A 13384-nucleotide genomic window follows, 5' to 3' on the forward strand; every position below is an offset into this window, starting at 1 on the left:
ACTCCTAACTTACATTATTCTTTAAGATCTGCAGTAACACCACTGTTTGGGTCTAGTACCTACTCAAGATGACCACATGTCTTCCAATTTTGCCAGGATAACACCACTAAATGAATGGAGTGCCTGATAAAATGTGCAAAGGTGAAATGCAGTGACATGTTCTCATAAGGAGGAATGAATTGGCATCTGATTAGATCCCTGCAAGGGAGCCAGCGACCCCTCCCTTTGGGCTTTATTCTCCGTGGAGGAATGAACTTTCCTCTTTCCGAAGGAAAAAAGCAGTGCATTTTCTGGTTTTCCTTTCTGTGTTTCCTTCAGTCATCTTTATTTCAATTTGCCAGATATCATTTGAAAGCAATTTCATAAACATTGAAGTGGCTATGAAGTTCAGTGTTTGTATCTGGCAGGTGGCTTATAAAATTTAAGGAACTTCCTGGTTTTGAAGAATTGGGATGATGTGTCAAGGTTCAATCAGAGCAGCAAACCATCTTGAGTGATTAGAATGAGGGATTTATTATGGGGTTTAGACCTTACACAATTGTGGGGGCTGATAGATTGGTCCTTGTAGGCTCTTGCCTCAGCATCCAGTGTTGGAACTGAAGTTGCCATTGGTCAGTCTGACCAGCAGTTGGAAAAAAAAAAAAAGCTTGAAATGGACAGAAATGAGAATGAACTAGAAACTCATGAGAATAACTGAATCCATGAGCAGAAACTGGTCAGAGACAGATAGGGATTCCACTTCCAATCTCAAAGAGACTTGGATGACTGGAAAGAGAAGATGGTACCCTTCACCAAGGAACTGTGCAGGCACTTGGCCAAGGACTGAGAAGTTGAAGGAGCAGATCCAGCAGGAGCTGGAGGAACTGTGGGTCCAAGCGCTGCTGCACATCACCTGGGTGAGCTAGTGGATCCCTGACAATGTATATGAGCTGTCATTTTGCCTGGTACCCAACCAGATGCACCAACGTTCAGAGCATTAAAAAAAAAGAAAATGCTGGACTTTGTTTCTGCCTTCCAAATATTGCACAAAATGTCATTTGTGGGTGATGCTAACTCACAACTCTACAGGGAAGGGGATGCTGGAAGGCAACCATAGTTCTTGCTTAGTTAAGGTGACACAGCACAAAGTCACTCAATGACATAACTCAAAAGGGAACGTCTCTGGGCACACAGAAATGTAATGGAGACCTCACACTCTGGAGAAGGCACCTTTCCAGGAACCGTATTTATTGGTAAATAGCAAAGTGTCACTGTTTAGTGACAGCACTTTTCAACTTTCAAAGTTGCATTTTTTTGTTTGAAACTTGTTACATTTAATTTACTAATCCTTGTAAGCCATGATACTTATACATGGAAAATTACTCTCTCTACAAATGCTGAAGTTTCTGATAATCTCAGAGAAACATTTTACTAACTGGAATATACCTTCAGGTTTTTTTCTCACACTGAAGTGTGTATATATTTCAACCAAAATATTTATACAGGTATTATCTTATTGCTTTAATTCAGGGAAACTTTTTGTGATTAAAAAATTGGTAAGGTAAAACTCATCAAATTATCTGTCTTTTTGTAATTCTTCTGAATGTTTTGCCAAATTATAGGCTTTCTCAATTTCATTATACATCACTAAAAACATAAACTTATATGATTTTTAAAGAAGCTCTCTACCAAAATATGCTTTGCACAGTTTGAGATATTCTAAAGCATGTTTATAGAATTTTAAAATAAAATCTTGCACATTATTTGTGCTCTCATCATTTAATATGTTTAAATTTCCTTCATGCTTTTTTGGGAATAAATTTAATGTGTTCTTATGTACAAATTTTGTTTCCAGTAATTGTCATTCACTGAATTCTTCATGCTGTATTTTTTTGGTATTCATTTGTTGACTACTTGATTAAGGTTTTCTAAGTGATTTTGAACAAAATGCAACCAAAATTTAGAGGACTCATTTATTTAAAAAATTAATACCATTGTAGAACAAATAGGTCAGTTTTTTTTCAATTTAAAAGCAGTCACTGTTTATTAACTGACCAGATTACAAAAATAATCATGGCAGATACCTTAGTTCATCCTTCTAATAAGCCTGTTGATCTAGTCTTCCCTGTTGCCAGCATCTCCACCTTCTACAAAATGGGTGGTCTTTTCTTCATTCCACCTCGTGGAGAAGACAATTTGAAGGGCCAGAAGAAGTTGTTTGCTTCTTTGAAACACTTTTCAACAGCATAGATCTGATGAATCAGATCCTCCATGCAGATGATGCCATAGTTACCAAGAGATCGAACAATCAACGCATCTGTCAGGGCAATTCGCTTCTAGTTGCTTTTGCCATAACCATGCTTGTAGATCGACTCATTTACTGACTTCAGGTTTGGGTACCCCCTGTAATGTATGGCTCCACAATTCTCAGCATGTTAATTGAAGCCTTGTTGAGCTTCACAAAGGTGCCACTGAAGGTCTGACAGAGGCAAAGAAGCTGCAACACCTTACAGACCTTTGGGCTCACACCATTGATACCTCTGATCCTGGTGACAAATGCCAGTTTGGGTTCCACGGGTACATTGAAGTTTCCAGCTTTTCTTGCCATCCTAGCCATTCGAATCTGAATTCTGTACATCTGCCGTATCCCTTGTGACAATGCTTAGCTTTTTCATAGATAAGCTTCCTCCTTGCCTTTCGAAGCATCTTTTGGGCAAACTTCTTTCTTAGGTGCTTGATCTTAAGCTCTGCAAAATTCTTTCGCTTTTCCTTAAGGGTGTCTGGCATAGCAGGAACCTTCTTTTTCTTCTCTTCTGCACCCTCCGTGGTTCCAGCCAGAAAAGAGGCCAAATAGGTTGATTTTTAACGTAGTTCTTCAAAATTTCAAATCTAAAACCCAATTGATAAAAAAATAATAATAATAATGATGAGCAGCAAAGAAAAAAAAATCATACAGTCATGGTAACGTCTTTTTGAAAAGTTAATTTTACTTCAGCTTAGTCAAAAAATCTTTGTACTTTATTTAATGTATTTTGACTATATAAAATGTAAATTTTAGCATCTATTTCAACTAAAATCTCATATGAGTGAAATTAAAAAAAGAGTCATTTGATCTAAATGAAAAGTCATGGTTGATAGAGTGGTGTGCAATTGAACCTTCTATAGCTTTACATATTAAATCATAATTTTTTTGGTATAGTGTTCTTTGAATAACTACTAACTTTTTAAGTAGAAGACAATACTTCTTTAGCAGATTTATGTTTTTTGCTTTTCTTGTAGTCAGTGATATCACTATGATCTCTCCATGGTGGATGGTAAATGTTAACACATATGTCATGCAAGTTATAAGCTCACATCAGCTTTTTAAACAGTAGAAATTCAGAATTTAAGTTTTCTTTAAATATGTATTTTTTGTGGCTTTGAGCTCACTGATGGCTAGAGTTTATTGCAAAATAAAAAAGTATTGTCAAATATTTACATAAATAAATAAATAAATGTGTTGTTGTAGGTTCTCACCATACACTGAAGGAGATAACCCAATAGTAAAAGCACGCAGACTACTCTTACAGGATCCATGACAGGACTGCTATAATTTTCTACTTTTCTTGCTGACCTCACCACCTTTGTACATCTTACAGGCATGGGCTATGGCATTTAAGAATCCAGCAAAGGGAGTAGTGACAAATATTTCTCTCACCACCATCATAAACCAGAGGAGTTAGATCTTCCTAAGTGCTTATTTTATCAGCAATTACTCTGCAAGTTGTCCTTGAAAGAGAGGAATGAATTGCCCCCGGAAAGTGTCTAGGAAAGAGATATGGGCTAACAGTGGTCATCTCTCAGACTTAGCCATGTGCTAATGTGAGAATTCTATTACTACACATACATTTCATCCACAAGTAAACAATACCATGGCAGAAGTTGGAAGAACAAAGTGCAGATCTACTAGATCCATCTTGGATTATTTTTTAATGCAGTTGTGACTAATGATACTTCATTAATAAGAGAAAAATCTAAAACAAGTGCTAAAACAAATGGGACACCAGGATAACAGTAGTAACCTGGGATTGTCCTGGGCAAATCAGAATATATGGTCACCCTACTCAAAGGCAAAATGTTTGCTTGTGTGTTTATTTTATTTCTAATTTAAAGGACTTGATGTAGATTTTCTCAACTCTGATCTTCCTTGGTTGGTAAGGAGACCATTCCAAGGAAACACTAGGCCGCAGTGAAACCATAAGTAAATGTTGAAATTGTGAGTCAGCCTTCTTTGCCGTTTTTAGGAGAGTGGATCCCGTTTGGTCTGATATTATCAAACTTGAGATTATTCTGAATATTCTTAGTCTAGAAAGCTGTACATATTACTTACACTGACCTAATTGGTAGAGATGGTTATTAAATGGAAATAGTTTCATTCAGAGTTAGAATAATTTCTAAAATTACAGTGTTTGCAGCAAATAAAAAACATATCAAATCCTGAAAACCTCAGCTAGTGTTCACATTTTAAACAAATCAACAGGCATTTGAAACAGAAAAATGACTTTATTCTGCTACTTTATTCTACGAATTGTTATCTACTCAACATAGGCCCAGTTCTCTCTAGTGCATCAATCCAAAATGTGTATCTTTAACCCTTTAGGCCTCCTATGAAGAATGGCTTTTCTCTTGCAACTTACGCCTAAATGATTCCTTCTTAGAGGAACATAGTTTGGGTTAAAAACTCTTGTTTGGCTTTATTTTGAACATAATGCCCCATTTACATTTTCCTATTGTAGCCTGGTTATTTCAGAAACTTTCCTTGAGGAGTTTGGAGTAGCTTTTCTCCACTCTGAACATCATTGGTTTATGTGTATGAGCTGCTGTAAAGCGCAGTGATTGCCTAAAAACACTATAGTTACTTAAAAAAGATGACTTTGATTGTGTGTTTTTTGTTCCCATCACAATAACACTTTGCAGGTGATTATTAAATTAGAGATTTTCTTTGTTTTTCTAACAAAAAAAAAAAAAACCCTTTTTTATGTCAGCACCAATTATGAGAGGTAATTTTTCACATTTTACAAAAGATTTTTCTGTCCTACCTCCACGCCCCTCCCCCAGATAAAGAAGGGCTTTGACATTCTATGACAGGGAGGGTTTTTTGCATACACAGTGCTTTTGACTTTTCTTTTAAAAAAATCTGTTGACTCTATTGAAATGTGACAGGACAATATTTAACCTGAATAGAGGCATGTTGACTCCTCTTATTAAAACTGACAGTTAAGGACGTTTCTCTCTTTATTCCTTCTGATACACGCAGACAAGTCTTCACTGCTAACTAGTATACAAAATCAAAAACAAAAAAATACAGAACGAAGAGATGACTACCTTATAAACAATATATGAATGACAATTGCAAGTTTAATCTAGCAAAGAAACCTTTTTTTATCCTTTAAGAAAATTAAAGCCCTTTCAAATTAGCTTGATATATGAAGACAGACTGACATCATTAATTTTCAAATATTCACTCTTCTTTCCTAGCTGCCTTTCCTCTCAAAGATAGGCAATGTTCCGCTAAGCCCTGGACAGGACCACAGCGACACCTATGGAGAGAGTCCAGGGCCTCCATTGAGTCTTGTGTAGAGCTTGCAGCTTTGTGTCTTATTTCTTGGAATTCCTCTGCCTATTTTACTCTCATGGGACAAAAATGGTGGCCATGGAGGTTTGTCCCTGAGCTTCCTACTACCTGATGCTTGGTTTCTCTGTTTCAAAAAAAATACAGCTGGAAATATCAAGCTTTCAAAGTTCTTTCCATTTTGTTGGACCAATAAAGAGACTCATTAGCATGAATGAGGCTTAAGTTCCTTTGAGTTGTGCATCGAGTGGGCCTCTTGGGAAGAGCACAATTGGGAACCGGATGCCAACTTTCAGAGAGAGGCAGAAACCATATGGAATTTGGATGTCTTTGGGTACTTGCCCACTCTCCTTAGCTTCCAGGAGCCAAATCTCTTAAAAGCAACTGTTGGCTTTCTTATGCGTCATGCACTGGATATTTATGTGACATAAGTAAACTGTCCACTGAGACTCACACTTTTTTTTTTGGTAAGAGGGAGGGTATTACACAATTAATGATAGAGTCATTTTTGTTGTAATATAATTTGAGCTGTAGCAAAATCATGAATGGAACTGTGTGATAGTGCCAGCAAATTTACCTCTTATTCTCATTTCCTTGCTGAGCATTCTCTCCTCTGCATTTATCACCAGAGAAGGGTACTTTCAGTGGTCATCAAGGTTTTCAACATTTTGTTGTGGAGAGTCAGAAAAATAGCAATTTGTTCCATGGCAGCCTTCTCTGTTAGCCATGCAGAAGAATCAGTCTTCTGTGCATTGGTACTGATCTGTCCAGTTTAGTCTTGAGAAATTACCCTATTTCTATTTCTCCGGTTATCCTGAAAGGGGCCAGGTGAGACACTTGGTCAAGGCAGCCTGTAGATTATACTGTAGAAGCAATTCTAGATGTTTTTCTTTCTTGAGTAGAGGGACCCAACAGTACCTATGGTAAAAAAAAAAACTACCCTCAGATCTTCAGTCTAAAGGGGTCAAAAACACTTAAAATTTGTGTGTAAATTTCAGTTCCTATCCTTTGTGTTTGTCAAGACTGTGCCAAGTCTTTCATGATGTCTTAGTTGGGGTTACCCTACCCCAAACAGAAAATGGTCCCAGGTGTGCTGGAAGGGAGTGGGGGAAGGGAAGGCAGCCCATGAGGGATGTGGTAAAGTAGGTCAGTACTGTGGGCAACTGGAGCTTCATGCTATTGGGGGTCATCAGAGGCTACACAGACCATCCTTGATAATGAGACTGTTGAGGGACAAGAAAGCTCTTTATCTGTAACTTCCATCTCTTGTTATTTGAAGGTCATTACTGGGCATCAGTTTCTTAGCACTTCAGGCCTCTCTTCTGTCCTGAACCCACCACCTTGGCTAGAGAGAGCAGGAAGCTATGTGTATGGGAACTTTCTGCTGATTACCTCTGGGATGGCCTGAGGGGATCCAGAGAAAGCACCAGTAGCTTCTGGTACACATGGTTTACGTGGTTTAGAGAATTAAGTACAGTTGTAACTCTGTGGGTGTTTGAGTGTATGTGTGTTGGGGGTAGGGAGGATTATTAGTTCTTCTTAGCCTTAAGGTAAAGTATGTATGTGTGTGTGATGGTGGGTATTACCACTGTGATACTCAAGCAGGGATACAGGGTTCTTGTTACATATAGAGTGAAGACTGTCACAAGCAGGAGGAAGGAGCTACAGATTCCCAAATTCTCTGCTTGGCTATTTGAGCTCTAACTGAATATAAGAGGCAAAAAGAAGAGACACATTAATTAGACAACACGACTGCCAATAAATCACAAGAGTTATCATGTATGAGGTTGAATGGTGGGCCACATCAAGTTTTATTTTCTTTTTATTTCAGCTGTCATTAGCTCTAGAATGGTGCTCTCCTTAGAACTTCTTGCTAGTTCCATGCAGCTATTGAGATATGGCTAGTGTGACTATACTAGTTTGCTACGGCTGCTATAACAAAATACCTCAGACTGGGTGGCTTACACAACAGGAATTTATTTTCTCTCAGTTCTGAAGGCTATAAATCTGAGATCAAGGTGTTGGTAGGGTTGATTTCATTCCAAGTCCTCTCTCCTTGGCTTGCAAATAGCTGCCTTTTTGCTGTGTGTCCTCATATGGTCTTTTCTTTGTGCACACGCATCCCTGGTATATCTCTGTGTGTGTTAATTTCCTCTTCTTATAAGGACACCAGTTAGATGGAATTAAGACCCACCCTAAAGACCTCATTTTAACTTAATTACCTCTTTAAAGATCTCATCTCCAAATATAGTCACATTCTCAGATTTTGAGGGTTAGAACTTAAACATATGAACTGGGGGAACATAATTCTGTCCGTAATAGTGACTGGAGAGCTATAATTTCTAACTTTATCTAATTTTAAATAATTTAAATTTGAATAGCTACATGCTGCTAGTGGCTAATATAGGGCAGTACAGCTCTAGAAGGTTTACTTATTAGCTCTTCTACTGTGAATCCAGAAAAGTCTGTAGCAATGGGATTCTTCCTTGACCATCAAGGGGATGGTTCAACTGGAACACCAGACACTGTATTATGTCCTAGGGGTTTTCCACATTAGAGATTTCCATGATTCTTTGATAAACAGTGAAATCCAAGGCTGGAAGAGAGAGAAAAGCAGGTCCTAAGGTTGAAGGTCAAAAGTAGAGCTTACTAGCCACAGTCAGGGGCTGAAACCTAGAAACTGGATGGGAGCATAAGAAAATCTGGAATAAAGTGTAGAGGGTCCTGGACACTTGCTATGATTCTGATTATAAGTGGTCTCATCTTATTCTTGACTTGCCACGGTCCTTGACAACAGTCTCTAGGTCATATGCATTCTGTTTAGGGTACATACTGGGTTAATGTACGATTCAGTCATCCTTTCAAGAGGATTGTTTCTCTCTTCGTGAATCATCTAATCTGATACACCTCTTTTGTCCCGGTAGCCTCTGTGTACTGGGAAGAATTATGTCTTCTCAATGGCAGCCAACAGGAGAGGGTCCTCGGTACGTGTGCTATACTTAGGTCTCTTCTACGGCAAGGGTGGCCTGGGTGGGCTCCTCACATTCAGTGCTTGTGCCTACTGAAGTTCAGTTGGGTCTAGTTGGTCTGCTTTGGCCTCACCATTGCCTCTGGTCCCCTCCATGTGTGGTGTCTTCCGGTCTACCAGTTCTCTCACTAATTACTTGTCCACTCCTTTCAAGGCATCTGGTGCTCCTATATTGCCTGATACTCGCACAGGCTCTGAGAACTAGGGTGCTACCTCAAGTCCCATTGTTCTCAGCAGGGAGTGATTTTGCCCCTTCGATAGAGGACACTGGCAATGTCTGTAGATATTTTTGGTTGTCCCACTGGGGAGGTGGGCATGGATTGCCTGGCATCGTAGGTAGTGGCCAAGAATTCTGTTAAACATCCTATAATGCATAGGACAACTTTCACAACAAAGAAGTATTTGGCCTAAATTGCTGAGGTTGAAAAGTTCCTTCTAGTCCATCTTTTTAATTAATTAATAAATTAAAATTTAAAACAATTTTTTATTGGAGTAGAGTTGATTTACAATGTTGTGTTAGTTTCAGGTGTACAGTAAAGTGAATCAGTTATACATACGCATATATCCACTGTTTTTAATATTCTTTTCCCATATAGGTCATTACAGAGTATTAGTCCATCTTTTTAAATACCTCCTTCCACCATTTCTAAACAATGCTTTGGCAGTAACACTATGTGAAGTTTTCTATCACTCTTCACTCCCAATTTTTCTCAGGAGTTTTGACCCCAAAGGGGAATTCAAGGTACTTACATCTGATCTGTTACTCGCTTTCTCTTTGTCATCTGCGGCACTTACTCTCCTCTGTGGCTAATTGATTTGGGTGCCCCAGGCTTAGCTCCATCAAGGGGTGCTTTTACCTATCCACCCTTCCCCTGAAACAATGAAACACATTTATTTAATGGATGGTGAGAGGAATCCACCTAAGGGGAAAAAATTAAATAGTTTAATATTTTCAAAATACCATCCCCATTATGCTATGGCTAATGGAGCTACTGCAGAGTATTGGTGAGCATATGGTACAAGGGTGTGGCAGGCACTGAGAGGTATGGTGTCTGAGTGGGTGTCCTATTCTATAACCCCAATCACTCATGGTTTGAAGGGGGAGCTCGGTTTTATTCTCAGCACCACTGCCCATGCCTTCTTCTAAGTAGCTTAAATCATGTCCTGACCTTGTTCCTAAGAGCTGCTGGTTTGAGAGAATTAGAGAAGGGAATAAAGGGAGGGGCTTAGGTAGCTCCTCCGTGCTTCTCCATTCCCTTCTCTTACTCTGTGCTCCAAACCCATTCCCTGATCCCCCGGCCTCAACACGCACGTGTACAAGGCGGTAGCAACGCTGAGAAATGGTGCTGATAGGTGAATGATCCTGGCTTCCTTGGGGCTCCCTATTGCCACCTTGGCCCCTGTCCCACTGAGGACCGCAGTCAGCTTCAAACTTAGCACTTCCTGGGCCACACTGGGTACTTTCCTTTGTGATGCAGGAGAGCTGTTGGCCTGCAAGCCTGAGCACATGTCTCCTTTGCTGCTGCCTCTAGGAAACAGAGCCCTAGTGGCTGGACTTGGCAAAGCACAGAGCATTTGAAATCAGTCTGGGCCAAAAATGCAGGTCTAGTTTTCTTTTTATATATAAAAGCTTTTTAAAAAAATCTTTAAATTTGTTCTTCAAGAAGAAATAAACCTTTATTAGACCCTGTGTATTGCTGTAAATTTGATTGACCAGATGTTTGTCAGATTTAATACACGCTGTTTAAAAAGTTGCTTTCTACATTTTGACTGAGGCTCTTTCTGGTGAGGAAGGAGCCGGTTTATAGGAAACAATGAAATAATTTTTTACACCTTACAGATGCTCTAATCCCATTACAGACTGAGGTGTTTAAAATTCTTGGTGTTTCTTGCTTTATTTTTATGGTATGAGTGATTGTGAAGGAGAAAGCCAAGGCAAGAAAATATTTAAATAAGGCATCCCCCCCAGGGGATGGTGGGGGCAGGGGTGGAGGGAGGAATACAAGGAATGTTTGAGAGTTATTTTTTGTATTTGATTTGCTTTCCGGCCATGGCTACTGGCTACAGCTGAAAGGCCACTGCTAGAATTTTGATCGGTGATGCCAAGCTCTTGGACCACAATCCAAGATGTTGCTATGTAGAAGAACTGGGGCTAGGTTTTCTCCAGTCCAACTAAACAGAATGTGGCTTCCATAATCCCCTAATGTCCTCTCTTGAAAACAGGCCATTAGTGTGTTTCCTAAAAGGGTAGCAGATTCAAATGCAAGATACAAGGACCAGGCAGATATCAAAAGTGGCCAAAGTGAGCCAGGCGGCTCTCTGCAGCAAACTGGGGCACTCCAAGCCCACCAAAGAAACAGTGAGTGCTCAACTACAGCATCTTGTGCTCTGTGGAACTGTGAGCCCAGTAAAGGGATGTTTATGAGAAATTTCCCAATTTTAAGTAAACAAAATTCACCTACAGGGTATACTCTGCCTAAGGACAATAGGTTTGTAAATCTTGTTCTGATAAAATGTGTATAAATAGAAATGCACCATTTAGAAATAATTAGTCCCCACATTTGAATTGTTAGAACTAGTAAAAGTGTTCTTAAGCTTTGGAAGCTGACACAGGAGTTGTCAGCCTTTTATTTTGCTCTGAAAGTATATTAAGCAGACACAGTTACTATTTACTATCACCAGCATGTTTCATAAAAGAAAGGACATTAATCCCCACCCCCACCCCCCAAAAGAGTAGGAAGGAAACCATCTCAGACTTAATAATAGCCTTTCAGATGAATAATTTTATTTCTATGAAAAAAATCATGAAATTATCCATTCTTTTCTAATTTTCTAGTGAACACTTCGTCACAGACCAGTGGTGATCTACAGACCATTGCCCAAACTATCCCACCTGTTAATACTACTGTCCCACCTATTCAACTACTTACACCACTGGAGTATTCTTGGGTTTTATCCAATGACCAATTAGGTCTATAATTATTTAAGTCACATAAAGGAGAAATATGTCTTTTTTATTACAAAATAATACAAAAAGAAGAAAATTACGATTGCCCCACTTCTACTTCTGTGAGATGACCACTGTAAAAATTTTGGTGTATACCTCTCTTATATTTTTTCTAATTGTATATTTGTTTGGAATCCTACTGTCTGTGTTGTGTCATAGTCTGTGTTTTCACTTCAGTAATACGTTGTGAACATTTTTCTTTACTCACTAATCAGCAACATTTTTTAATGGCTTAGTAGCATTATGTTTTGTGGCACAATTTAATGTTGATGGTTATACATTCATATTATCTCTCATTTTGAACTTTCCATAGAGCACTCGGAATGAATATCTTTATAGCTGTAGAACCTACCTTCTGAATATCTTATTTTGCTTGTTTTTCTTTTTGTACTTCCCTGGATCTCTAGTAAACTTCTTATACGTAAACACAAGTTCATTTCATCTGTATTCCCAGTCTAAACCATTTGTGAACTGTCCAGGGAATCAACAGTGGAAGATGATTTTGTGGCTAGTTGGGGCTATGTTCCTCATAATGGGTGCTATTAGATAATCAGTGTGAAGCAACATTGAGCCACTTTGGTAAAACGAGTGACAAGTTCTGGTCTCATCAGTGGAAGGGAGAACCATTTAACCATGTCATCTGGCTTCAGCGTTTAGCTTTACAACCACATAGGTGTCAGGCAGCCACGTGAGTATCCATGAGTTCGATACTGAGACAGTTGGAAATTCAAGAACCATATGATTCAACTGTTCTGCTTAGAAAGAGATGAGAAATGCCAAGCTCTCTTAATATCTGGTTGCATCTTCTCGTATTATTTGAACAGATTTAAAAACATTTTAAAATATACCCTTTCCAGAGAGAGATAGACTGTCCTTGCTTTAGATCCAGTTTGCACAGAAATGTTGCAAATCTTCTTTGTGAGTCATTCTTATCCAGGTTATTGGAGGCAATTTCATTAAATGTGTCATGGTTTATATCACCATTCAGAATCTGCTTACCACTTGGCTCACCTTTACAATTTAGTTTCTCCTTAGAAAAAAATGTACTTTTCTGGAGATTTGGGCATATCTGATTCTCATGTTATTGTATTTCATGGCATACTCTGCCTACTGCACTTTGAACTAACTTCTCTGAATGGGAGATGAGAGAAAAGAACCTGTGCATTTGAAAGAAGTTTAATTTTGCTGCCTACGAATCGGAGCCAAGTGTGAGAGGACTTCTTGGTTCATAAAGTCAAGCTTAATTTTAGGAAAATGGTGTTGGTGTCCCAGATAGCTTGAAACTGAATTATGACAGTTGGAACTTGTTTTATTCACTCTACATTTTTCATAAGTCCAATGAACAGTGCTCCAAGGCACGGTCAACCAACTGAATATGACATCATCGTCCTTGGTTTCTTTGAATCATTATCTCTGAGCAGAATGTGAATGCTACTTGTTTATTGTCTGTTGTTAAATTAGCATGTAAGTTCCATGAGGGCAGGGATCTCATTCATTTATTAACAGCTATAGGCTCAGTATCTATTTGAGCCCTAAGCATATGGGAAGTGTTTACTAGCTATTGAATGAGTAAATAAATGGATGAACCATCAAAATTGGGTAATTCACTAGTGGCATTATTCAAGGCTAGCTAGTAGTAATTTCTCTTGGCCCATGCACATTTTCCAGAATCAAATATTGTTCTCTTAGAGATTGGGTCTATGGCAGGAGAACCAAAGAGCGTCTCCTTGCATGCATCTTCAGGACCACTGAAAAAATA

At 38.8% G+C, this 13384-nt stretch overlaps 1 pseudogene; it reads right to left on the reverse strand.

The window, feature by feature from the left end:
- Nucleotides 1–2064: 2064 nt before the first annotated feature.
- LOC132353474 (large ribosomal subunit protein uL30-like) lies at nucleotides 2065–2796 on the reverse strand (annotated as a pseudogene).
- Nucleotides 2797–13384: the final 10588 nt, after the last annotated feature.

Source organism: Balaenoptera ricei, chromosome 19 (genome assembly GCF_028023285.1).
Source record: "Balaenoptera ricei isolate mBalRic1 chromosome 19, mBalRic1.hap2, whole genome shotgun sequence".
Classification (NCBI taxonomy): Eukaryota; Metazoa; Chordata; class Mammalia; order Artiodactyla; family Balaenopteridae; genus Balaenoptera; species Balaenoptera ricei.